This window comes from Heterocephalus glaber, unplaced genomic scaffold (genome assembly GCF_053883595.1).
Source record: "Heterocephalus glaber isolate CG9 unplaced genomic scaffold, H.glaber_assembly_v1.0 deba00000331, whole genome shotgun sequence".
Lineage (NCBI taxonomy): Eukaryota > Metazoa > Chordata > Mammalia > Rodentia > Bathyergidae > Heterocephalus > Heterocephalus glaber.
The window spans coordinates 62,725,720-62,752,268 of NW_028258142.1; the positions used below are offsets into that span (position 1 = coordinate 62,725,720).

General features: G+C 44.5%; 1 protein-coding gene and 1 long non-coding RNA gene across 13 annotated transcripts in view; one reads left to right on the plus strand and one right to left on the minus strand.

The window, feature by feature from the left end:
- Epb41l3 (erythrocyte membrane protein band 4.1 like 3) overlaps nt 1–26,549 on the minus strand; it is a 211,384-nt gene that overhangs the window by 156,806 nt on the left and 28,029 nt on the right. The window lies entirely within an intron of this gene.
- LOC110350849 (uncharacterized) lies at nt 58–19,449 on the plus strand. Of its 3 annotated transcripts, none has more exons than XR_015444750.1 (4): nt 58–220; nt 13,996–14,509; nt 14,626–14,934; nt 15,764–19,449. It is a non-coding gene; the product is annotated as an uncharacterized LOC110350849 (long non-coding RNA). The 3 variants fall into 3 exon arrangements; XR_002397763.2 differs by having other exon boundaries at nt 13,996–14,091; nt 14,262–14,509; nt 14,626–19,449; XR_002397762.2 differs by having other exon boundaries at nt 14,626–19,449.

A 26,549-nucleotide genomic window follows, 5' to 3' on the forward strand; every position in this document is an offset into this window, starting at 1 on the left:
GAGGGAGAAGTCCAGGTCACGAGCGTGGAAAATGCCATCTAGAGGCCGCGTGGAGAAAAAGCGTTTGCACCCAAGATAGCAAAAGTTCCGGGCGACGGTGGCCGTGGGGGCCCAAGAAAGACCTGTCCGAGAGAAAGAGCAGAGATGGGCCGGTCATCCAGGACCGAGAGGGTGAAGAGAGTCCTCGGGTTCAGGACAGAAGTGTCACAGGTGGCCTGAGGTGCTGTCTCCATTGAGTTTGGGGATAAATAATTCGATGGATTGAGAGTGAATGGGAGTTAAAGGAATGGAAAGCTTGAAATATCAGTAAGCTTGTCTCGTGATGATGGTGACGGGCGGTGATGGTGGTGGCTGCTCAGTTTTATTGAAGTCTCACAGGCAAAGATAGGGCTCTGTATGTTTTGCATTTAGCATTTTATTTAATTCAATTCTCTCAAAATTCATCTACTGTTCTCCCTGTCGCTTTAGAGACAAGGAAAGAGAAAAGGGACGGAGGGAGATGGGATTCCTAAATGTGTTTTGTGTTTGTTTTTGTTTCTGAAGGATGAGGCCAACTTGAGCATGACCACATCTAGAGTAAGGGTCGCAGAGAAGGGAGGGGTGAGACTAAGGGGCAGAGGGGAGCCCCCGGGGAGAGGTCTGGGGTCAAGTGCACAGGGGGAGGTGATGCCCAGAGCCGAGGGGAAGGGAAGGGGAGGAAGACAAGCTCACTGTGAGCCGCAGACAGTGGGCCAGAAGCTGCCATAGCTCAGCGTTTCCATCTCAGTTCCCAAAGAAGTCGGAGCCCAGTGCCTCTCCTGGGTGCCCTCATTCCTGGGGATCATCTGCCACAAGGGACCCAGTTCCCCATAGCCCCCCACCCCACAACATCCACTGTGGCTGGAGATCCAGGGGAGGGGGGCCCTGGACAGCCAGGGGACCCCACCTACGAGGCAGTCGAAGTCCGAAGTCAGAATCAGATGTTCCCCGACCAACAGCCGCGGCTCACAGTGCGGTATTTATTGTCTACACATAGCCTTCAAGGGGAGCTTGGCACCTCGGGGATGCACCAAGCCCTCGAGGGAGGCTTCTGGCACCTGTCTGGTTTTAAGGGACTCAGCTTCCAGAGCCTCAGACTTTTCTGCCTGAAGGAATGACTGGGGTCGTCCTGAGCTCCTTTCTTCTCTCCACTCAGCCCAGTCCCGCAGGGCAGCAGAAAGCAGGCCCCCACCAGCCTGTGCAGGGCAGGGTCCCAGGAGGGACACCTGGAGTGGCAGAGGGGTGCATCAGACTGAAGACGAGAGCAAGCGCAAGGGCTAACAGAGCGGTTCAAAGGAGAGAGCATAAACGCCGTCACACACATCTTCAGCTACAGCCAGTTTTGTGCCTCAGTTACTGTACCTGTACTCGTCTAAGAAAATAAGAGAAAAAGCAAGCAGGACAGAGAGAGGCAAGAAAGGGAATGGAAAAGAAGAAAAGGGAAGGGAAGAAGGGAGGAGGGAGATGAAGGAGGGAGGGAGAAGGGAAACACAGGAAAGGATGGAAAACTGCTGCTGAACCTTGTCTTATTTTACCAGTAGATAATATTTACGTACAGACACGTGAACTAATGGGGAAAATTCAGTCTGACTATCGAGGTTATTCCCCAGTGCCATTTTACTCTTCTGTGAAATATGTATCAGTGATGTACTTATGTTGTTTAATCTAAGCATATGTACCAATAATTATAAGGATAACTTAATCCCGGAAATACTTTTAAAAACTTAGAATTTTATGGTCACATAAAATGGACAAATAAGTTTAAATTTCATTGTATATACCCATTTTGTGGCAGAGAATTATGACAAGGTAATTAAGAAAGTATTTTCAAGCCTAAAAATATTCCGTTTGATAATATTCTATGGAGGAAGCAGAATGGAAATAGAAGTTTATGGAGACAAAGAAACAACAGAAAATATCTAAAAAGAAACATTTATTCTTGTACTTCTGAAATATATGATGGTAGATAGCAAATGCTTTGATATTTAAAAGCTACATATAAAAAGAAGTATACGTGTTTGATTATAAAAAGGAATATATACATCATGCCTGAAATATACATCATGCCTGAAATTACATGCTGCGTAATTATTTAAATTTAGGTAAACATTTTAGATGTGAATTTAAAAATATGCATGGAGCACATAGTTTTTCTAAAGTGTGTTTAGGTAGGGACAGAAGCAAAAAGCAACAACCAGGAGCTTCCATTCTCTCCTCCACATCGGTTCTAACAATCCTTCTGGATGATTTTTTTTTCTTTAAAGGAAAGAAAGAAAAAAAAAGAGGTATGAGAGAGGGCGCAAAGGCTTTGTTGATGTATCAGGGAATGTTTTTGAAACACTAAATGGGAGATCCAGAGCCACAGTTCCCAGAGGTATATGTACATTTACTAGGGGCCCCCAGGGTACACGCAAGCCCTGATTAGATGCAAAACATCTGTGGGTGAGACTGATTATTTGTCACCAGAAGGAGAGTCTAACGAAGTTGTGGTGACTTCCCCCAGGGCATCTTCCTAGCGATCAATATTCAGAACATTCACCAGCTCTAATGGAGGAAGCATGTTCAGTCTTTGGCTCTGAAATCTCAGTGTTGGGCCCCTGGCTTTCCAAACGAGGAAGTGGATATGGGGGTGGCTTGGGATGTAGTACAGTGGTAAAGTGCTTGCCTGGCATACCCGAGGCCCTGGGTTCGACCCCCAGCAACACCAAGAAGGAGGAGGAAGAGGAGGAACAGGAGCAGGGAGAGAGGGAGGAGAGGAGGAAGAGGAATTAAGAGGAGAAAGAAAAAGAAAGTTATTGCATATGACATGTGCTAATCACTTCCAAGAAGAACCTGCAAAGGGGCCTGGCGGAGCCCTAACATCCTTTAAACGAAGGGAATCCTGTGAGAAACGCGAGCTGAAAGAGTAGGAAAAGAAATCCCAAACTTGCAGTTACTGAAACTTGAAGAACTATTTAAATGCTCAGTTTGGTGGTGTTAGGCGATCTCCCCGAGGCACATTTCCATAAGCACAATTTTACAAAATGCACCTTGATTATGATCTGCAGATTTGATTGGACGAGGCTTCCTTCCATGGGACTGCACAGCATTTTGGAACAATTTCCAGTAATCTGGAATCAGTACCTACACTCACAATCTGTCCTTCAGAGTCAGAGGCAACCTCCAGGAAGAAATAATGAATCAAGACAAGGGCAGCAGGCTCTCTTTTGGCAACCAGAACGTTTTCAGTCATATTTTTGCATCTTAAAGAGGTGTTCAGCTGCCTCACATATTTTTAGAATTATTGGTACTTATTGTATCAAGTTAATCTACTGCTTAATCGCTCACCTGTTAATTTGGAATCACTGTTCCTGCTGTGTGCTTGACCAAAACAGTGACTAAGAGTCTGCAGGGGTCGTGAGCAAGTAGATTAAAAGCTGGTGGGGGCATCATATGCAAAGTAGCCCCCCAGTTAAGGATATCCCACTGTGAATGCGCCCAGCACTGCCAGAGGGATAAGACGAGGCGCTCACAGTCTTGGCCTCCTGAGAGACAAAGGCTTTTAGCACCGGCCAGGCGCCTTGGCGACTGACCCAGAGAGGCGAATGTCACCTGTGCACAGGCGAAAGCATCTCTCTGTGTTTCCCAAGAGCAGGCAGTTTTCTGTCATTGTCGTTCAATGCCTGTATGGGGCGTGTTCATCCAGCATCCCGAGTCGGAATTGATACTGTATTTCCCCACGGCCTCATCCCATCAATTGCAAGTATAATCAAATTGTATTTTTATGGTACCTTTCAGTTTTGCAGAACTCTCAGGCTTTTGTCCTCTGGCTGGGTGCACTCTGCTTACAGCTGAAGGCATGGATCTTTCAACCTTGTGATTATTTTTTTTTAATAGCTATGTAGGATGGTGCAAGTCTTCTAAAATGTATACTTAGAAGCCTTTTTGGAAAGCATCATTTTGCTAGTTATGGTATGGCTGCAATCCAGTATGCCATTTGCAGGTGGGAGGGGATTTCTACCTGTCTCTAAAGGCAAAAGAACTCCTCGGTCATCTAAGGTACCCTCCATCCCCTCCCAACTTCGGGCTATTTATGACCACTTCTGCATTTTGTCTCTGTGCCTCCTATTATCACCATTTCTCACCATTCAAATCCAACAGCGAGACTCGTTAAAATTCTATTTAGAATAAGAATATACGGCTTCATCTAACTTTTCCGGGAGGAAGAAGGACATGCTGCAGTACAAAAGCTTTATAACATCTATTTTGGCTGTTCAGTGGCATTTCTCATTTTGTGGGATTTGGCATTTGGGATAAAAGAATCATTAAGTTATCTTAGATAGGAAAGGTGCTGCTTTTCAATACTTCAAAAGAATTATGAGTTAAATAGGCTTACAATGGCCGTCTTGGGTACTGAACTGACATTGTATTTTTAACATGAGAAAAATGTATTTAAAATTCTAAATAACTGGCTCGCTCACCAGCTTCTACAATACAGCCCATTCTTATATTGGGAACTTCTGCTACTCTCACAGGTTTTATTTCTCTGGGTTGCTTGGCAACAGAAATGTGGTAAGAGATGTCAGAGGTTAAGGATGGGACGAAAGTCATTATGGGAAGCTAGCCCTTATCAGCATTTTCCATCCAACTTTGTAATCTTGGAAATAAAATAGGGTTTCATTGTATTAAATGTGTGTACTTTTGTCTTATCAAATGCCAACTTTTTAGAGACATTTTCCTCTCTCCATATGAATCCATTACACATAGGGAATTATAATTATGTGCACTGCTTTGAAATGGACGTCTTTATTACACTGGCAGACTTTGAAGGTTAAAGGGAACACTTCTCTCCTGTCATCAGTGACTGAAATGCAGCTGTGACACTTTTGAAAACATCTCAAGAAGTATCGGAGCAAACACTGGATCTCAATATCCTCACTTTGAGCCATTAGTTAATGTTGAATTAAATTCCAATTTCAAATAATATATGTCTGCCTATTAGAAGATTCTTTTCAGTAAAAGGAGTGCAAAAGATTCGGTAGGTTTCCTTGTCACTATTTTGAAATGGGGAGAGATGTGATAAAAATGTAAGCAACACTCTGAAATTTACTTTTTCCAGGCTGTTCTGTACCAAATGCTCAGCTCTGGAGATTCATTGCTCATACATAGTTAATTGTATTGTGGCATGATGTATTTAAGACCTATTTTCCAGTGGGGATAACACAGTACACTGTATTTACTTATTTATTTGGTTTTTTGAGACAGGGTCTCTTTCTCTTTATGTAGTTCAGGCTGTCTTTGAGCTCACTACATGGCCCAAGCTGGCCTAGAACTCAAAGCAGTCCTCCTGCCTCAGCCTCCTGAGTGCTGAGATGACAGGAGTGCACCACCATGCCTGGCACAGTACACTTAATGACATTTTATCTCTAACGGTTATACCATGAGTCCTGACCCAAATGTTTAACATTTCCAAATGGCTGCTCTAAAGATAAGGCAGCCTAAGTTGGAGACACATCCTGGATTAGTTTGAAATGGATCCAGAATTACTTTTGGAGGAAGATTTTATTTATTTTTTAATCTCTGCTGACTGGTCCTCCCTCAATTCATCTCCACGGGAAGCAGCAGCCACCCGCCAGCAGGGATACGTCCCTAAATTTCATCTGAGAAAAATAACACTACCTTTTCTCCATTCCCGATGCTTCGGCAACACTGCACCTCAAGTTCTAGTCTACGATTATAAAGGAGAACGGTGTTGAGTAATTCTGATCAAAAGCCGAGTTGGAGAAAACACATCCACTGCAGTTTTCTGTGGGCCTGGGAATCTGCCTGCTCCTCTCCAGGCCCTGTGATTCAGTCTGGAAAAGACCTGTGCCCTTGGGTGGCTGCCTGGAAGCACGGCTCTGCCCTCAGGAGGCTTGAGCTCTGTGTACACAGCGTCTGTGAGATGCTGCGTCAACCACTCACGTGGATATGTAGCAGGATGGTGCTGTGTGTTCTGTCACCTGTTAAGCTCGGTCACAGAAGAAATTCCAAATCTCCACTTTCATGGTTTTCTCTTTACTTTCTCTGCTAGGAAACTACAAGCCAAATTTGCAAACTACCTCTGTCAGTTGTCCAACTGTGAGTACATAGTTATCAAAAGCATTTTGTCTTGACTTTATTTTTTTCCCTTCCCATGTTTTTTAAAGCCTGAATTCTTCAACCACTTAATCTACTGGAGTGATTGGGATGCCTACCTTCACTCTGCTTTAGGACAATGCAGGATACGAATGAACACACAACAAGCCAGGCCCAGTGGTGCACACCTGTAATCCCAGCTACTAGGCAGAGGCAGAAGGATGGCATGTCCAAGGCCAGCCTAGGCAACTTGGTGAGACTCTATCGCAAAACAAAAAATGAGAAGGGCTGGGGGTATGAATCCACACAGAATGAGGAATAACTTTTACCACTGCCTCAATTACTGCCTCTGTGAGTCCCAGCATCACCGGAAATGGGGAGAGAAGTAACAGGAGGGGTGGGAACCAGGAGGTCATGGAAGGGAAAGAGGAAATCTCACTCTTGGTAGTGAAGAAAAAAGTAAGTTTCTATGGGCATGGAAGCCAAGAGGCTATGGAAATTCAAGAGAATGCAAGTTGAGAACTGCTTGAATTAAATCCAAAGTTTACCCTGAAGACCCTGACACACCCAACTTGTGCAACATGAGAATATCATCTCTACGAGACACATTCAAGGAGTAGGTTTGTCCATCACATTGCATCACTAGCTACTACAACGCCATTTGGCCCCCACACATGCAATTCTAAAAATTATCCCAGACCTGTTACTATACTTTCCACCTAGGCAATTAAGTGAACAGCTTCACTGAAAAACAAAAGAAGGAACACAGAAAAATTGCTTTGGCTCAGTGCATTGGTGGCATCTTCAATCAAAAGGAGCCGCATAGCTCCAATCTGTGGAGTAGTGAGGGGAGTGTCAGGGTCACTATGGCTGGAGATACGGTATGGATACTGTCGGGAGCTGAGCTCTGCCCCTGTGGCGTAGCTCACGGGCGGGAAGGTTGACGCTAGAATGTTTAGCAGTCTACAGGCACAGGCTGCCTTCATGTTGGGTTCAAAGAGCAGCAGGAACCTTCGGACCCCACTTTGCTCAGCACCCACCATTCACTACCTTTTTTCTCGACATCCTCCCTCATTAGGTCCCTCTTCTCACGTAGGAAACAAACCTCCAGGAGCTTGTTATCGTAAACATTGCTATTATTATTAATTATTCACATTGTGCTTACAAAATACAATGTGCTTAGAAACAGGCACCTAAGAAAAAATTCACTACTTTTTAAGACAAGATATCAAGACTAGGTCATACAGTTTAAGTGAAGAATTACCTATCCTCAATAAATGGCAAGTGGAATAAAAAAATTAATTCAGGGCCTTTGAAAAATGCCCTAATATGTAGATGCTTTAACAACATGAATAATATTTTTATGCTAAAATCATCTGTTCACAGTGTGTCCTTCACAGCTGATTCAAAGTCATCTCCCTCCTAATAGTACAGCTCTAATTATGTGATTTCTCTGCTTCTCTAATCACGACATGAAAAATGGACTACAAATGTGAACTTCGTACTAGAATCATGCTCTTTTTAGTCACGTTTTTTGCCAAATCTTGAATGTATTTCATTTATTCCTGGAATAAACATACAGATGTCATTTGTGGGATGTATTATAGATTACGTACACACACATAGGTATATATAATACTTTTTTTTGGTGGTGGTGGTACCGGAGATCGAACTCAGGACCTTGGGCTTGCGAGGCAGGTGTGGTGCCACTGAGCTAAATCCTGGGGCCCATATGTATATATATTTGACTCCCCCTGTCAGCTCAGAGTCAGTATTTCTGGAGCTTAGAAGGTTTTCCCTTCTCCTCCAAACAGTGTGCTTTATGCTGAGCCCCTCTTTTCCTTCTGAGTAACACCAGTGATGGCAAAACTTTTAGAGCTTTCAGTGACAACCAGCAGCCCGCCGCGGCACGCTGGTGCCACAGGTTCGCCACCACTGTGCTAGGCGCAGGCTGCCTCTGACCAAGCCATGAAATCCTGGGCCCTGAGTCTCTGAGGAGCTTCTCGACGTCTTGCCCATGTGTTCCCGGGTTTTGCTGGAGACTTAGGCGTGCCCAGGATGACCAACCCAGAAGAGGACCCTTGGGAGCTCTCTCCTGTTCTCCCCAAGAAGTCCCGTGGACCTTCCCGCTTTGCTTTGCATGATTGTACTACAGTGAATTTAACTGCAAGGATGGCCAGATGTTGAGAGTCCAAGCAAAGCACCAGGCCTGGGCTGTCTGGCTCAGGTCTGTGGCCTGCTACATCGTTCCCAGGGTCTCCTGTCTAGCTGGAAAAGCCCCTCACAACCTGCTCTCAGCACAAGTCCTCGAGCGTTGGCATGGGACAGCAACAAGTACCTGGCTCTTCACTTACATGGCCGTGCCTGTCCTGTACCGGGCATGGAAGTTTGTGGAGTGAACGTTCTCAGTCTAGGGGCCTTGTTTCTGTTTATAGTTCCTTCTGTTTGTTCTGCCATCTGCTGTTTAATTATGAACAATTCATGGCCTTGCTAAGTCCTAATATCCTTACCTATAAAATGTGACTAAAACTACAGGTTCAAATACTATCTAGGTGCAAGATTTTCATTTTTGGTCGTTTCTGACAATTGCCTACCAAAAGGTACATTCTACCAGAATTTATTCCAAAACTAACAGCTCTGTGAAGAGGGGTCCATTTTCTTTGTGACTTTCAGTACGAAAAAGCCCCACATATTTAAATAGTTCTGCCGAAAAATTTCTGCATTCATTGAAAAACATAAGAAATATTTCAGAATCAGGAAAATAGAATTGCTGCAAACACAGGAATAATACTTCAAATATCATACCTGAAGATATATCTCCCAGACAATATTATTGTTTTAAAGAGTTATGGTTAGGAAAAATAAAATTAAGAGCTACATGGGCCAGGGATGTAGCTCAGTGGCGCCATGCCTGGCTGGCAAGTGCAAAGTCCTGAGTTTGATTCCTGGTATGTGGAAAAAAAAGGATTAGGAGATAGAGTATTAGCAACTGAGAGATTGGCAGAAAAGGTGCCGGGTTCCTCTCTCGCCATTGCCCGGGTCTCAGAATGAGGCGGTGACAAAGATGGGACACAGCCTCTTCTGAAGCCTTCCGTGCTCCCTTTGTGAAGTTCATTGGAGATGAAAAGGTTGCACCAAGGCTTCAACAACTCACTGCTGAGGCTCCAGAGCTCCTGCTGCCTCTGTATGCAACCTTGATCAGGGCCAAACTCACCCTTCATGTCAGTCACTGCTGAAAATCACTTCCCTAAGGGTCCACAGAAAGCGACACCTCCATCCCAGACCAGACCCAAGACGCCCCAGCTGGAGCTGGGTGCCCGCTCACCCTTTCTCTGTGGTAGCCCTTTCTCTCTGACCTTTAGGTAACACCCATGCCCCAGTGGAGTTAGGTTATCGGTTGTCTTACAGTTACCTGAAAAACAAATTCTATTTCACTACTTTTCTGTGTGATTCTTGGCACAAGAGAAAACAAATCACAACTTGTGAATTTCAAAGTCTAAGCATAAGTACACAACATTCTTGTCGTTGGAGAGAGAGCATTCAAACCTTTAACTTTTTCCAAACTCTGCAAGACAGGCCCTAGAGCAAAGAATGCAGCCTGCTGTGCACTAGGAAGGACAAAGGGAAGGTGAGATGTATTGCAGCTAAACTCCATCTGTCTTCACTCCCAGATTTTCCTGCTCAAAACTGAAAAGCACAGCCCTCAAAACAGAGGAGAAGGACAGAACAATTAGCATAGTCGAGCCCTGAATGAGCAAATATTTTAAGAGGCAGCACCTACTGAAGAGCAACATCCCTGTTTCCCTGGTTGAATTCAGATGTGGATTTGCATCAGTATGGATACAATTCAGAGCTACAACCACGAACAAGGCCACTTCCCCAAGTACTCACTAATATTAGCAATAGCAGAAATTTACCTCCGAACCCCAGGAGAGACTTGGAGCAGAGATAGAGACAGGTGAGGGAGGGCATGCTGCAGTGCAGCAATGTCGCCTCCTGGCTACCGTAGTGTCCGCCTGCTCCGGCTCCTCCGGCTCGAACTGAATGCTGAAAACCAAGCAAAGCGAGCACTAACCACGCAGCGTTTCAGCGTGCCCTTCAGCTCCTCCACCATCTCTCCGGGTGCCAGTGGGGCTGCTCCGCATGACTGTGCAGCCGTCTCCAGAGGGCTAGGGAAGGCAACTCCCGAACAGAGGGGCAGACGCCCAGCTGCTGCAGGGCTCCCCCAGAACCCTGGCTTCCACGCAGCAGCACACACACATTTGCTTGGCTCTGAACTTCCAGTGTCCTTAGGTATATTTTAAAAATCCTCATAGTCATATCAGTAGACACATCACACACAGACAGAGAATAATTCCACTCCTTTCTTCCTCTCCCCTCCCTTTTGCCAAGGACCCCACTGAATAACTCCCTTTTCCTCTCTTTCCTTATATTTCCCCAAAGGAATCTGAGTTCTTTAACTTGCTCTAATCCCTGCAGTCCAACAGTCCTGGCAGGACTCCACTGGCCATACTGGTAAGCAATGGGACACATGTCCAACGAAACAGTCTATGGACAGGTGCAGGCCGAGCAGGGGAGGAGAGCTCCTCCTTTCGATGGTTATGCCAAGTGGCAGTCCTCACAATGCCACGTGGAAGCATTCATGTCATCCCAAAGCAGCCCTGTGGACATTATGTTATCATCCTCATTTTTCTACAGATGCAGAAATGAGCTCAAGATGACCTGATAACTTGCCCATGTCTGCAACAAATCAATAAGAAAATCACAAACAACTCAGCAGAAAAAGGATCAAAAGAGAGGAAGACACCTGATGGTGGAGAACATATGTAATCCCCATAAGTGTGCAAAAGAGTGCTCAGCATCATCTGTGGTCAGAGAATGTAAATTAAACCCCACCAGGGCTGAGGACATCATGAAATATAATATAAAATTACACAATGTAATGCAATATAAAGTTGCACTCATTCAATCAGAGAAAAATGAAAAAGCCTACTGATTCCAAGTGTTGGAAGAAACGCTGATCCACACTCCAAGGAAAGTGAAAATTAGAGGTAACCCAATAGTTTGGTTCTCTGTCCTACAGTTGAACATTCACACCTCCATGGCCCAGCAAGTCTACTAGATCCAAGAGAAAATCTTGTGGGTGTGCATGCAGGGCTACAGTCAATGATGCTGGCCAAATGGGTAGATGAATGTTACCGTCCAAACCCTAGCTTTTGTTCTGTTTCATAGGTGCTTACTAAACTATTCAAAATGTCTAATTATTAATGAAATAAAAATAGAGAGGAAACACTACTAAAAGTATGTCATTAATTAAAGGTCATTGGTAACCCAATTTTTCATATCTGGGGGCCTAAAAGCACCCAAAGAAGCAAGAATGAAACAAAAAATAAACAGAAATCTGGCATGGACTATACAAAGACGCACTCTGGGCCCCGAGCCCTGGCTGACCACTGTGCCCTTCTCACCTAGGGACACGAGCAGCACACCATGCTTCTGTCCACTCCTTACATAAGCCCAACCTCTGGGTCAGAGCTGGAACTAATGGACTTACCTTCCCCGTCAGGATAGAAAGGCAGGAAAGATGTCGGTGCTCTAACAGCTACTGCTGGACAAGAGTATCCTGCCCTACTGTGAACTACTAGGCCACTCGAGGGGCTTTCCTGTCCCGGCCGCAGGTCCCATGGCTGAGAGCCCTAGAGCTGGGGCTGAGGCTGATGGAGGACATGATGACCAGCATTTCCAGGGGCTTCCAAGCCAAAGATTTACCAGCATTTCAATACGACCTTTACTGCGACCCAGGAGGCATTAGTTATTGTGGTTCCCAATGAAAGAGAAAGTAATCGAATATGGCAGGGGTGCCACATGCCTGGGATTCCAGCCTCCCTGAGAGGAGGCAGGAGGATTGTGAGTTTGAGGCCAGCCTGGGCAACTTAGTGAGACCCTGTCTCCAAAATACCTAAGTGTAAATGAAGACAAGAGGGCTGAAGCAAAACGCTTTAAGAAATTTCCCCATGGTCATAAAATTATGATGAAAAGCGGAAGATCCTTGGGCCTGGGTCAGGCCTGCTCCATCGCTCATGCCCTTAACATGTAAGATACACACACACGTGTAGATACACAAGGCACACAAGGATGGGTACACACATACACTCATAGGCACAGACAAAATGTGCAGGTAAAACTCCTACATGTGTGTGTAGAGACATACGCATGTGTAGACATTCGTATGCAGATATGCATTCACACGTATGTCTAGACTAGACATAACAGGCACAGATGCACACTCATGCACGCACAGATGCACACTCATGTGGACACATCCATACACGTACATATGGACACACAGATATAACTACATGTTTATATAGACATGTACATATTGTATAGATGTGTAGTCACACACGAACACACACTCATGCACATATATAGCCACTCACTTGCACATGTATAGCACCAGGTACAACTCACAATCATACAGACATGTATAGATACACACATGCATAGGTATTGATGTCTATTCACACACATGTACATACAGAACATGCCCAGACAGATGTATAAACATACACGTACATATGCACACACTCTGCACACACTCATGTATACATGCTCGCGCACACGTGAGTGTAGATAAGCACACAGAACACTAGCTTTCCCAGCGTTGCTCAGGAGATTCATTAATTAATTAGGTGTGTGGGGGCACACACCTGTAATCCCAGGTACTTGGGAGGCTCAGGCAGGAGGATCTAAGGGACTAAGGCTAAGGGGGTGTAGCTCAATGGTAAAGTGCTTACCTAGCATACACAAGGGCCTGGGTTCAATTCCCAGTACTGCCCCAAACAAGCAAACAAACAAAAAAAGAAACAAAGAAAAGAAAGAATTGCTACCTGTCATTAAAGCTTCCCGTGCCTTTCCCTCCAGTAGGTATAACCCAGAGCTCTCCATGCCAGAAGCAGTGGACCTTAAGGGGAGTTCGAGTCTCCCGGAGCGCCATCCTGTCCCCACCTTCACTCTGGGACGCTGACTTTGCCTGCTTCGCCGTGACAGCACCTCGCTGGCTTGTTCCGCCATGTCAGGGCCAGCAGGAGTCTCTGGTGCCCCTCAGCTCCTGCTCTGCAGGAGGGAGAGGGCCATGTCTGTAAGCGGCTGCAAAAAGTAAATTTGGAGGAAGCTACTCAGCTGTTATTTGAAATCAGGTCTCTCTATTTGTGTGTTGCAGCCTGGCATGTAACCAGTGTTTAACAAATGGTAGCAACTACCATGAAAGTAACAACACAACTCTAATTGTTACTTGATGGAGCATCTAGTTTTGCTCCATTTGGCTTTTATTATCTTAGGTTTTAAGCTTTTAAACTTGGGAGGTTTGCCCTTACAGTGTCTAAATATGAAGATGTCCAGTGAGTAGGAATTCACTTACAAGAGCATTCTCTCAAATTGAACTGTAAGAGGCTAGGAATGCTGAGAATAACGAAAGGATAAATATTTTCTGTTGACATCAATAAATAACCGAGATGGGTAAGAGTTGGAAATGGGACACAGAAATGGAAACAAACCAACCAACCAACAAACCCCAAGCCCTCCAAGCGCTGAATATGAAAACGTGTAAAAACCCAATATAATGAATGCGGGTGGGAGCCACGGGTGGGAGCCAAAGTGCCTGGGATGACCCGGCCTGCCACTGCCGCCCTGCATGCACCCAAGTGCATCAAACTGCACTTGGGTCTTCAAAGCACACAAATATAATCTTTTACAGATTGAGATGCTGCAGTTTAACCTATAACTTCCACGTAAAATGTGGCAAAGTAAAAGAAAGTAAAGATTTGGAATGTCCAGTTTCATATCAGACTAGAACAGTTTGTTTTCTTTATATCTTCACAGAAATCTTCCGGAGGTTGGAATCCCAAGGCTGTGGGTCACGGCCACTCACTGGTGCCCTGACCCATGAAGGAAATGAGACAGAGAGGCAGCCATGAGGTACTGGCCGGGAGAAAGGAGGGACGGGAGGACAGGCGGAAACCACCCCCCAAAAGTCACCCCAAACAGGAGGGAAAGGGTCAAGGCATGGACCCTCATGGGGAGGACCAAATTCATGGCAGTGGCCAGGAGGCTGGACATGGAGCTGCGATTTAAATGTTTATTTTCAGGGAGACTCGAACCACATCTGGAGCCTCGGTTTAACTTCGGCCAACATTCAACAGCTGTTTCCTTTTTCAGTGCTCAACAGTGCACATTTAAGGACATTTTAAAACTAATGTTTTCTAACTGCTACAAATGTAACTCGGTATTTTTTTAAACAAGGGCCCAAATGATTTCAATCCAGAGGATGTAGGTCCTACAAGGAAGCAAAGAAACAAGCCGCTTTTAGCAGTTGCAGAAATGGAACCCCAGAGGGGTAAGTGACTTATTGATTCTGCACAAATAGTTCATGGCTGAACTGGAAGTAAGACCTAAGAGGCAATTTTCACTTTAAATATTTTAACTTCTTATGAAAATTTAAATGTCCCACAGGCTTTAAAAGCGTGAGTCATGAAAGAATAAGTGCGAAGTTCGAACATTTCCCGGAGATCCCTGAGGGACAAGGGACTTGGCCCGGGTCTCCAGAGGGGAAGGAGGGTACCAGGAAGGAGCCACTTGCTGCCAGACCAGGAGCTGGTGCAGACATCTGGGCTGGGCGCCACTGCAGCAGCGACAGAACCTGCCGGGACCCAGGGCCACCAAAGGGGCACGCGGGGACAGCCTTGCTGCTGCAGAGAAAGGCTGCTACATGGAGACGGGGAGCCAGGCAGGATCCTGGGGTTCCTGGCTCCAGGGAGAGAGGTGGGTCTGGTGAGCAATCATCTGTGACTGTTTTTAGCATACTGCAGCCATTCCTCATTTAATAACCGAGTTCCCTTCCTGCGACTGGGTGGTTAAGAGAACAGCTTCTAAATGAAGAATTGTATAGCATAGGAACACTACAATACTCAGAACAAAGGAATGGTCAAAGGAAACTCCAACTTGATGACTTCGCTTTTATTTCTGTAACTCTTACATCCAGCACTGTAATGCACAACAACAAAAAGTACAGCACTGCCCTGCATAGTAAGGCCAGCAAAAATTACAGTACTGTATAAACAAGGCGTACTGTACAAAAAGACACTGAGGCTCTATTAGCAAGGTATACAGAACTGTACCCCCAAAAAGGTCATAAATCCAAACAACGCACCTCCATCATAAATCTGAGTAGTCGTTCAACAGGTAGGTCGTCAAATGAGGAATAGGAGTATTTGTATTTTAAGCTCCCAGGTGAGGTGGCTGAGACCCATAGGCCACACAGCCGTGCAGGACACTGACAGTATACTACGTGGCAGACAGTGACTGAGCAAGGCCCTCAGCCTCGGACAGCTGCCCTAAACTAAAGGACAGGACAGCTCCTCAGGTCTAAGATGCTGTGTGCTTGCTCTGCCTGATTTGTAACATACGTGTAGGAGAGGAAACTCATGAAACTGGTCATCATTTTAATCCATGTCTGCTGGACTCTGGAGCAGACACATGGGGTGGGGGATCCTAAATGTCCCCCCAGACCTATTCACCCAAATCAGGAGTAAATCACTAGAGAAGCACAACTCAAAATCAGCAAGCTGTTTTCCTTCCTTTTTGTTTGCAGAAACTCATCTGGATTTAGCTGACCACAGGGGAAAAGTTTACTTCCAGAAAATACGTCAGAACCGACTCTTTATTTCCGCATTTCTAACATGGACTAGTCTCCAAATATTTCTACACGCCTCAAGTGGGATGTGAAACCGATTCATAGTTTTCATGTGATAATGATTTTCCCCTAAAACAAACATTAAATTGATGAGCTAATCAGGAAGCATCTTAGAATTGAGGAGCTATACCATGTTTTTCAGGTGGTAAATACCTTGGAAACTTACAGTGGAGCCATTTTAAGAGAGGAAGTTCTAGAAAATGCCTCTCATGTGACCCAACACGGCTGTGACGTGGACCATAGAGAGACCATGCCCTGCCTACAATGCCAGGAGAAATGAGGGCACCGGAGAAAACAGCTGCCAACTGGACCTTTCCTAAACTCAGTCCTGAAGGACCGGCCAGGGTCTGTCTACGGCAGATGCAAAATTCCTTGCAAATCTTTGCTGCAATAAGGTGTATGCTGTACAAGCTGGCTTATGATCTCACAGCACTGCGCATGTGGCGAGAGGTGTCCTTTGTTGTTTGCACGGTATTGAGTTTTACACTAGCAGATCATTTCATTTTTATTGGTGCAAAAGCAAGGTTTAACATAAATTCTTGGATCACTTATAGTTTCACAAAGTTACTTAATTCCCTGATCATCTTTCTCTCATCTGTAAGGAGAAATGAATAGCTGTAATAGTGATATAAGGATCATTACCTATCAACAAAGATTATTCCAGAATTCTTTCTGGAATCAAATGAGCTATGAAGAAAAGAACAAACCAAAAGATAAAAAGATCATGGTATTCAATAAATGGTAGTTTGTTCTCCATGGTATTTTATACTTCTTTCTATTGCAAAGGGGGAGAATTTTACCGCTGCAATCAACAAATATATGAAAAGAACTTACCACCATCAATGGTGACACATCCCAATGTAGCTAATTATTTCACCTGATTCAGAGTGAGACTCTGTCGCAAATTAAAACCAAAGGCATATAATTTCAGAGGAAAGACTGCCCTGAATGACAAGAAGGAATATAATGTAAGTACAGCAGAAGACCATGACTCAGAAGTCGCCCGGTGGGACTGAGTAGCTCGCACTGTACGAGTCTGTGCTCCCCTTACGGACAGGAGATACAATTAATTCCCCACGAGTGAAGATAAAGATCGTTCTATCCCTTCAGGAATTGTCTGATACTTTTCAAGAAAGAACACTCAAATTGAAATGTAGAGGGGAAAAAGGGCAAATAAATAAGCACGCCTAGCTTCAGGGAACATTGTAGCTTTTGTTCTTCTTGAGTTCTTCGTTTTGCGAGGTTGGAGTCTTCTGCGGTTGAAAGTTACAAGAAGGGGCTGCTGTTTCAGCTGTGCTCCCACCAAGGCCCATGTGGGACATCTTCCCTACTTGGTACTGCATCCAGAGATCAAATACTTTGGAAACATGCTAAATACGTATTTGTGAGATAAGACACACAAGGGCTGATCTATTGACAAGATTAAGGTTCTCCAGCACACTGCTGTCTTGCACGTGTCTGCCCATGTATTTCCTCAAAGAGAGCCTCAGCACTCCACCATGCTACTTCCAATCTGTTAAGTGTTGGTTCCCTCCCCCTCCCTTCTCTTTACTAGGAGACTTTAGGGAGGGTGGTTCCCCTCCCTTGCCCCAAGCCATATCTCCTGGGCTCGCTGCCCCCATGCTCCACTGTGGGTTGACTTGGGCCAACCAGTAGGAGAGACCACTAGGACCCAAGAGTGAGAGTTAACGATGTGCCACCCCCAAATGTGCTGAACTGGTGTAGTGATTATTTCACGCTGAAATCACCTGAAGATCTGTAACTTTAAAAAGCACCATTTGGCCAGTCTGGCCTCCATTCAGCAAGCCACAGAGATTCCCTTGGGAGGGACGCCCTTTGCATGTTAAGGCTGAGAAGGAGCCTTGGGCACCAAAACCTCACCCCTGGGGCTGTGGTAAACCTGAGTAAACAAGGCCTGAAGGAATGCTTGTCCTCCCCAAGCTCCCACCCTGTCTGCAGCATCTCCTCCCAGGGCCCAGAACACCCTACCCTAGGTCAGCCACCATCTGTCCTGCTTCCTTATCCCTTCACACACTTATTGTTCTTCATCTAAAAAGCACAAAAACATCAGGCTTTGGTCATTTCTTCAGACTTCTCTCTCTTGGGAATATCCCAAAACTTTCACACTTTTCTCCCTGGTGAATAGGCACTTGCACTCATCCAGCCCAGAGCTCACTGGAGCACTTAGACGGGGTGGGATGAGGGCTCCTCTCTCCCAGCACGGGCTCAAGGAGGGGTTCCAGTGTGTTCCCCAGGCCTCCTCCAGGGCAGCGCTGGTCAGGCGCCTCTCTGCTCTTCCCCAGCTCACAGCTGGCCTGGCTGACTGCATTTCCTCCTCTCACCGTTGCCAGTCCCTGGGTGTCTCGTCACCACGTTGGTTTTCTTGTTTATCCCCCTCAGTAACTCCCTGCCTTACATTCGCTACAACTAACAGTTGAATGAGCGGCCAGCTGGCCCTGGTGGTCCTGGGTGATGCATCTAAAAATTAAGCAAATCCTTGGGAAAATTTGCCTCATATTTCAACAATCCAGTCAGAGGAAATTATTTTGGTGCATTGCATATTCTTTTTTTTTTAAAGTATATATTCCTTTTCTAGATATTTTCCCAAAAGAGTCAAAGTCATTATACCACAGTGATACTGCATATCCATGTCTACGGGAGTACAATTCACAATAGCAAAATCTTGGAAACAGCCCATATACCCATCAATACATGAATGGATAAAGTAGATGTGGTGTTCATATACAAGGGAGTACCACTCTGCCATACAGAAGGATAAACTTGAGACGTGTTTAGGTAAAGGGATGCATCTTGAGACCATAATCTTAAGTGAGATAAATCAGACACACAACTTTAAATATTACATTATTTTTCTTGTGTTAGAAACCCAAAGTGTAAATAAGGATAAAGGTAAAGTGGAGGATAGATATTAGGAAGTAGGATGAAGTTGTTCAAGTGGAAAGGGAAACAGAGAGGGGAGGAAAAGAAGGGAAAAGGGATTTTAAAAAAAGAGAACTGAAAGAAAAATGGAAACGGAGCTTTTGTAAATGAGGGGGGAGGGTTGAAAGGAGAGGAGAGGAATGGGAAAAAAGAATTAAGATCTATTATGTACAGGTACAAATTCCCCAGGACAATGTGATCATTGTCTATGACAAACGTGTACTAATAAAAAATAAAGTATTTTAAAAAGGCATTTATTTGACCAGCTACACTAGACAGAGAAACTGAAAATATAAGGATCAAATGTTACAAGCAGCCTGAATGATTCTTATAAAACCAATGAGTTTTATTGTATTGTGATTGTGTGCGGTACTGTTTAAAATAAATAGAACCTCACATATGGTAATGTAAGCTATTTTTGGAGATAATTACTCGGCAGCTTGGTTATTCAGTCTACTCCATGAAGCCTGACAACATGACACATTTTCAGGCAGGTGTTGGAAAAACAGACGCAATCTTCGGGTCTTCAGTGTCCCAAGTAATTGGACACACACTCTCAGTTTTCAATCTGTGCAGAAACCTCACAGTTTGCCTGCCCTGTACCTGTGCAAGGCTGAGCAGGAAGACTGTAACATATTAAAATACCCCGCGTCATTTTTATGAGTAAATCCTATATTTCGATTTATAACATTTATACAATTCACTAATATAGATTTGAATACGTAGGTATCTTGAACATGAAAATTAGCTCACATAAGTCACTATGTCGACGAGAAATCAACGAGTACAGAGGAAAATCTTACGCAGCTCTGTGGAAATGGGAATAATGAGAGGAAGAAGGCCAAGGCAGGCGCTGTCACAGGACCGGGGGTCTGGCACTGGACGGAGACCCAGGAAGGTCCACAGGCCACCTGGACCATGAACAGCCATGGGGCAATGGCCTCTTCCTTTTCTTTCTTCTGCTCCTCCACTGCATTTACAGTAAGCTCCAAATGGTACAAAAGCAATCAGGAAAAGCTTCAAAGAGAGACAGAGTTTTAAGTCTAGAGAGGAGCTCTTGTTTGCTTAATTCATAATCTATTATATGTCATTAATTTAAGGAAATAAAGCAATTCTGCATGGCAAAAAAATGAGAACTAAGAGGAGAATAAAAACAGATACAACTATTACAATAGCGCTTCCTGCATTGTGAATGCAAGCCTATTAGAAGCAACTGCTTAAATTTCTTCAGGTAATGCCTAAACTCAATTTGATAAGACTCAAATTTAGTTCACACAAAAGAATACTAAAATAGCACACTTTAAAACAATATTCAACTTCACAGACGGCGAAGGTAACACAAACTAAACAAATATAAGGTGCCATCTCACACCTAACGAAGTAAGAACACAAATTAAAATAATCAATCTAGTGTTGGCAGGAGTGGCAAGGTGTCATACCAACTCCTGCGAACGAGTGCAGCACACGTGGAAGCCCACCATGCAGAGTCAGTTAGCGTCACAAGACTGCCTGCAGCCCCTGGACGTAGTTATTTCAATTTTCAAATCGGTACCCTTACGCTACAACTCCAAAGGGAAAAAAGTTTTATGAACCAAGTTTTTAAAACTATGCCTTCAAGTGTGTGGAAATGGCCTTTTCCCAATTATAAATGAGTTGGCTGAGGCTACTTTGTTATTATGACAAGATTTTCAAAAGTTAAATTAGAAATACATGACCTCTATACATGCTGCCAGGTCAGTATGCATACGTGGAGAGAGCTAAAAAGTAGAAATGGCATTCCTACATGCAATACAATAAATACTTGTGGAGTCCCTTTGACTCACACCCCTGAGATTTAGGCACTGTTCCCACTTTGATGCTCTAAGAAGGAAAAGTGAGGCGAAGAGAGGTCATCAAGTTCATTGGCAAAGGTGACAGCAGGGGACAAAGGTCAGAAGTCCATGTTGCCCAGTGCTGAAGCCCGCTGTCCTCTCTAAGTGAGCCATACGCGGCTCTTTCTCCAGGTTTTGTGGCAAGCTGAAGAAAGCAACCTAAGTAAGATCTCAAGACTTGCCAAATGGAATTCATTAATAAATATGATGATTTTATTTTTGGAAGAAAATAAAGGGTAGGGCCAATTATTGCAAGATATGTTTCCAGACATTTAAGTAATTATGACTTAGTTCAAAAAAGAAAAAGATTACCGTGTAGGTGGAAAATTTCATTTGAGAGATGGATATTTCAAAATTTGTGCCACATTGTACTCAGGAGGATGTAGGCACACTATGTTCCCATAAATAATTAATGGCTAAGCAGATGATACTAGGGCTTTATTACAGCTAAAGACATAAAAAGAGTTGATCATAATTTCCTCTTCCCACTAAGGAGAATTCAAAGTTAATTTTATGGTGTCAACTCATTACACAGTGTACTCTTACAAGTGCTAATGATTACCGGAAGCCACTGAAACATTCAGCAAACCACATCAGACTTCTTTCCCTGTCAACTCCCCCCTTGCCAAAAAATATTACTAAAATGACCTGAATCTCTTGTAAAAGATTAGTAAAGATGGTGTTTGGGGTACAATAATATAGTTACTTATATTTTTAAGTGACCAGAGCATGACAATATAAAAATATAGTAATTAATCAAGTAATTTATCTTTTTTGCTCATGTAGCTATAAAATACATGAAGGCTTGGAGCTCCATTAGGCACATTTAATTATTTAGAGTGTCCTTTACTTCTGTGAAGTCTCATCCACCCTCCTCAAAAGCAAATGTAGGCTGCCCAGAAAGCGTCCTATAGTTTGTATGCAGCCAGTTCCCTCAGACCTGTGCTTCCGTGATCAATTTCCTAAATTCCGTGATCAATCCTAAATTCTCCCATTATTTTAAAAAGTAAAGAGGCGTACTGCCCTCCGGAACCGTGCACCCATTTCTGGGGGCGGCTGCTGTGCTAGCGAGGACTTCCAGCGCGAGAGGGACTCTGCACGCTTCCTGGACATGGGTCAGGTTCTCGGCTGGGGGCGCGGCCTTCCAGACAAACACAGAGAGCCTTTGATTATTGCAACTCGGTTTTGCTAAAACGTATTTTTTTCATCGCTGTTCGGTGGAGGAAAGTGCAGTCTGTCCTCCTTGAGGTAGATACTAACTTGAATTACAAGGAGAAGCTGTTAAATGGGAGTTTGATTAAAAGCCGCAACACCAAAGGGAAAGGAAGAAGAAAATGGCCAGAAGAAGAGGCTGCCTCAAAGGGTCCCGTCCTTTTGCAGATGCCTCTGAGTCTGTCCATTTTCTTCCAGACCCCTTTCTCTTTGGGCTTTTGAAGGGTGGCCAGGAGTGGACAAGGACAGAACTCCTGACTGCGTAGAATGGGGTTTCAGGGAGAGCACTTCCCAGACATCTTCCAAAACACCTCAACTCCGCAGTCATCGGTGAGCTACAGTACTAAGCATCGCTTTCTTTCTTCCTTCCTTCCTTTATTTATTTATTTATTGGTATCGAGGATCGAACTCAGGACCTCGCACTTGTGAGGCAGGCGGTGGAACCACTGAGCTACATCTCTGGCCTCCTTTCTTCCCTTCTTTAAAGCCCAACCTGGGACTACATTGTTCTATTACAGCAGCATCAGGAAATGGTAATGACAACAGTAACATCAGCACCGAGGAGGGTGTGCAGCCACTGGACCACTCCTGAACTGCTGCTCAGGATGCACATGGCAGAGCCCCTGGACATCTGGCAGATTCTTACAGAGTTCTTCCCATCTGACCCCGTGGGCCTGTACTCCTGGGCATGGACCTAGCGAAGTAGAAACTTAAATCCACACACACAACTGTGTATGAATATTTGTGGCAGGCATTCATAATTCCCGGAAGCTGGGGACAATCAAAATATCTTCCAAGAGGGGAGTGAGCAAAAATCACTGCAGTACACGGGTACAATGAAATAATAACTCATCAATCAAAAGAAACACACAATTGATACAGTCCACAACAAAGGCACTGTGCTGGGGCAATGAAGCCCCTCTCGTACGGTTACAGATCATGGCCCAGACGCCATCCCTCTGATCTCTAGAAAACATAAACCACGGCCGAGAAGACGCCAGTGGTCACCAGCGGCTGTGTGTGACCACAAGGGACAGCGGGTGGGGGAGTGTTTTGGTAGTGATGGACCTGTTTAGTATCCTGATTGTTATAGTGGCTAAATGAACTTATATGTTAAAAAAGCATATTCAAAAAGGTCAAATTATTGTATAAAAAATTTTAAAAATAAAATTAAAAAGAAAAGGACATTTTGGAGACAGAGAGAGAGAGAGAAAAAATATTCAAAAGGTGAATAAAGTGAATACCATCCATCCAACCATCATGTTTTCGATTATCTCCATTCCTTTTCATTCATAAATAGTCACGAAATCTGCACACCTTAATGTCTCTCTTTTGAAGCTTAACAAAATCTCTGGGCTAAAGCAAAATACCATACATTTTGTGACTCACAAATAACAGATATGCATTCCTCCCAGTTCTGGAGGTACTATCTAATCTGCTATGTGCTGAGCCCATTTCCTGGTTCCTAGATGTGAGATCTCTTCACCCTCTCATGTGGTAGGAGGGGTAAAGGACCTCCAGCGGGCTCTTGTAGAGGGAAACTAATCCCATGTGCGAGGGCTCTACCATCCTGACCCGGCCAACTCCCCAAATGTCCCACCTCAGAAGCCATTGCTTGGGGGTTAGGATTTCAGCATGACTTGGAGAATGTAGGACTAGACACAATAATCAGGCCACAGCAGGGGATGATACTTATGGATATAAACAAGCGGAGGAAATATTAGAAAAGTAGCATTTCAAATGACAGCAACAATTGCTGAAATTTCGGATGTGCCATTTTTCTCTTGCAAAGTTTATATGAGAATCTCACTTGGTTTGACTCCTAAGAAAGGAGTAAAATATCAGGCGTAAGAGAAAAGTGAAATCAAACAAAAAAATTCAAAATATTTTAGTTTACATTTTTCAGGAGAGGGAGAAGACCCCAAAATACACATGTGATGTAATCCTTTATAGCCACTCCTCTTCCCAGGAAAAAGGAGGAATTACCTCACAACTGCCAGCCAGCCATTGTCTGATGAGCATTCTAGATTTATTCCCTACAAAGGGCTATAGAATTAACCATGCATTGGGGTTGCACAAAATACTTTACACGATGAGCTAATCCACTATTATGATCAATAACATACCTCCAAGTCATGATACAAATTCACTCATTAGAAAAATCATTCAATTTTAACTGCCTTGGTGGAAATGTTAATCAGGGTACTAGTCTTCCATATCACTAAAAATAAAAGTCACATTGTATTTTGCAAACAATGAGATTTTGTCACAACAATTAATGACATGAAAACTATGCATAATGTATTTGAAGTACAAAAGCAGTATGATACCAATTGTACAAAATATACCAAGTGTATTTTAGTGTGGGGTTATATGTAAAATCATAGCATTGAGTTGGAAATGTAATTGCAGCCTTGGAGCAAAAAAAAGAAAGAAAAATCATTCGGATCTTTAAAAGAGAAGGCAGGTGACGTGTGAACAGGCCATGCAGGAATGGATCACGGACAGCTGGGAATCTCGGGCTGGCTGGCCCCGGGAGGCACAGGGGGCAGCCCTAACCCTGCCCCTGACTCACCCCACCTCTGCCCCAGCTCTTGCAGGCCATGCTCAGGAACCTGGTGCAGGAGGCAAAGGCCCACTGGCCATTTGTGGGACACGAGCAGCCATCCTGGGGCCTGGAGCCCGCGTCCCAGAACACTGGTGGAGAGATGGGAAAGAGGATGGGGAGACAGTGCGGACAGAGCTCAGCCAGAGGGACCGGTGACGCTACCTGCACCAAAAGGTCCTGCCCGCGCGTGCCCTACAACACATAGCTGCAGGGACTGTGGGCGCCTGGACAGTCAGACCTCTGGGACACGCTGAGCTACCCCCTTCTTTAAGGAATAGTCTCTGGGCATTTGCAAACCAATCGCCATTAAAGAACCGCTTTGTATCTCTTGGCATCTGTCCACCAATCACATCACTACCCAAGCGTCCTGAGCATCCAAGCAGCACAGGCCAGAGTCTAAAACCCGCATCTCGGTCTAACGACACAGACTCCTTCCGTGGGCCCAGCTGACGGAAATGACCAGCACCACTGGCAAAACTCGAGGCCTTTTACTGTCCGACTGGTGATAGTTTAGCCTTGCGGTTCCAGCACATAATTGGGCTCACCATATGCTAAATATCTGCCACCCACCATCGGCAACACTTCTGCATTATGTAAGATTCTGCAACTACATTTACTGCACAGAATTAGTGGCATGCTGTAAACCTAAGGCTTGTGTGTTCAGAGGTGATGGGTCACGTCACAGGCGCTGTGCTCATCAGTGGCTCAGCACTGAGGACTCCAACCCTGAATGGGCTGCAGGAGGGGCCTGGCCGGAAGCCGCATCGCTGCGGGACCTGGAAGGGTGTGTGCAGCCCCTCCTGGCTCCTCCTCTAACTCTGCTTCCTGGCCAGGCCTGGGCCGAGCACCTTTTTCTCTGCCCTGCCCCTTTGCCATCCTGTTTCTGCCTTGGAGCCAGATGACAATGGACTGAAACCGTGAGCCACAATAAACCCCTCCTCCGTTAAGCTGTTCTTCGCGTTGTGTCCCGATCATGGAAAAGTGACTAAGAGCATCAGGTCACTGGACTCTTACTCTGTGTGACCCAGTGTTCACAGGCAGATGGAAAAACACTTCTTATTTTAAGGCATTGCACTGTATTAAAAGTACCAAAGGTGTACCTTGTAGTTTTCATAAAAATTCATTTGTTTGGTCATTTTAGCACAAGTAATTTAATGATGTCAACCTGAATTCTGAGAAGGTATTAAATATTTTCCAGCTGGAGGCTAGACAGTCCCTAGCTTTTTAGAAGACAGCCTCGAGAACAAGCTTTATACGTTGTTTGTTCCTCCCACTGCAGCTTTCAACAGCCTCCATCAGTATTAAAGCCTCAGTACAATCTAGCAGTGAATGCTAAAGACAAAGATTTGGCCAAATCAGAGAAAACGCTTTCCCACATCCATCCCTATTTCCGCTGGAACAACCAAGAAATGATGTTGGGTTACATGAGGTCGTTGAAACTAAACTACTAAGTTATAATTGGAAAGGTCTAGGAAATAAAGAGAAAATTATCTTTCTTGCAAGAATTAATTAAAATCTTGTTAAAAGACCATAAGACAATGCCTTATGAGTACCTATTAAGTATATAGAATTAATGAATTCACACTAGGCAGCTCACTCGTTACCAAGCTCTTTAAAATGACCCTTCTTTTAGCTTCTTTAAAGTTGAAGTAAAAATAAAGCTTAAAATTCTGGGCATTGTCTTTTGAAAAAATGGTTCAAACCTGCTTCATAAAGAGGGCCAGCCCAAACTTTGAAGATCCAGTTCTCTCTTTGGGAAGAAACTTTGTTTCAAAGAGAATCCCTGGAGTTAAAGCAGGGAAATGTAGGCAGGGAAGTCTCCATCTCCTTCTAGAGTTGTACGTGTGGCCCTCAAAGATAGCTCACCAGGATGTGTGGGCTCCCAACTTAAACCTCCTGCACAGATTCGGGCTGTACATACTCTCCCAGAAGCCAGCGCAGCTCCGGAACAGCTCCCACTTGCCACTCTGCTCAAGCTGCTCTTTCTGCACACAAAGGGACCTCCACCCTCTCCTCAAGGGCAACAGTGAAGGCCAACGTTTGATGTTCCATC